Here is a 1,704-nt window from a genome sequence, read left to right as displayed (position 1 = left end):
TACGGCGCTTGGAGATAAGCAAGTTTTACCAGGCTGGTGGGGACACGTAGTTGCGTCCACCCATATAAGGGGATAAGGATCCACCTTTTCACCTACGCCTTCTTCCTCCTTTGCCTATCCATTTCCGCGCACTCGAGATCCAGCAGCCAAGTCCACACTCCCCACCTCAACCTTCTCCAGCCATGTCCGGAGCGGGAGGCAAGTGGATGGTCTCCTCCGTCACGGAGGGACACATCAAAAAACTGAGGAAGGCCGGATACTTGTCTAACGACATCGCGTACCAGCTTCCCGAAGAGGGGCATCTCCTCCCCACCCCAAGGCCCCATGAGAGGGTAGTGTTCCTTCCCCACTTCCTCCACGGACTGGGCTTTCCTATCCACCCATTCGTCCGGGGACTCATGTTCTACTACGGCCTGGATTTCCATGATCTGGCCCCGAACCTCATCCTCAACATCTCGGCGTTTATCGTTGTGTGCGAGGCTTTCCTCCGCATCCGCCCCCATTTCGGCCTATGGCTCAAGACGTTCAATGTCAAGCCGAAGGTGGTGCGCGGCAACCAGGCGGAGTGCGGAGGCTCCATGGTGGGCAAGATGCCCAACGTCTTATGGCTTGAGGGCTCCTTTGTGGAGACCTTGAAGGGGTGGCAATCGGGGTGGTTTTACATCACCGAGTCGCGCGACCCTGAGTGGGTCGCAACCCCCGAGTTCCGGTCCGGACCCCCAACGCGGCTCACGTCCTGGAAAGAGACGGGCCTATCGTGGGGCAGCAAAGAAGAGGTGACTGGACTGCAAACATGCATCCAAACCCTGGTGAACAAGCAGCTCAAGCTTGTCAACGTAGTCCAGGTTATGCTCATCCGCCGGATCCTCCCGTGTCAACAACGAGCCTTCAATCTGTGGGAGTTCAACCCGGCGCAGCATCGAACTCTGAGCAGGCTTTTCGACACGACATACGAAGATGCCTGGAAGGTGCTTTTCAAGGGCGCCGAGGCTCCCGCATCCGCTACCGAGGATTGCGGATTTAGCGCGCAGCGTCACGCTAGCGCGGTAAGTTGTTTGTACCTTTTACAGGGTATTAGTTTTTCATAGTATCACTCTATGCGGGATCTAAGCTCCCTTACCTTTGAGAGGATTGGTAGGAGAAGTCCGGATAGATCGACTGTCCGGCTCCTTTACCCGAAGACCCAGCCGATGCCCGCTTGGCGAAGCTGCTGGTTCCGGCACCCTATGTGGTGCCGGAGAAGAAGGCCACGGGGACTCGAAAAAGTGCCCGGCGCCAGGAGGTGTCGGGTTCATCATCCGACGGCTCCAAGGCGCATTCCTCCCGTGAAGACGAGGAGGAGGAAGAAGAGACCTCTCCCCCTCCAGCGGGGGGAGAGAAGAAAAGGAAGGCCGTCCTCACTGGGGAGGCCGAAGGGTCCAAGAAGGGGAAAACCCTTCCTCTGGACTACTCCACCGACTCCGACGACGCCGGAGAGGAGTGGCCGCTCAGGGCCAAGCCCCTGGCGAAATCGTAAGTATCCGGATACCAGAGTAATTCATAGTATTCCTTTATTGCACAGTTTTCCCTTATGTCGAATATGATTATGCAGCCCACCCAAAGACCGGCTCGACGCGTCGTCGAGCGGTTCACTGGACTCGTCGGATGTGAATTCGCTTCCGGCGGCTACCTCCCCCCGCCCTACGGACGACGCCGAAGTGTTGT

This window comes from Triticum urartu, chromosome 7A (genome assembly GCF_056163025.1).
Source record: "Triticum urartu cultivar PI428250 chromosome 7A, HENAU_Tu73, whole genome shotgun sequence".
NCBI classification, from domain to species: domain Eukaryota; kingdom Viridiplantae; phylum Streptophyta; class Magnoliopsida; order Poales; family Poaceae; genus Triticum; species Triticum urartu.
Note: the sequence above shows the minus strand (reverse complement) of the source record.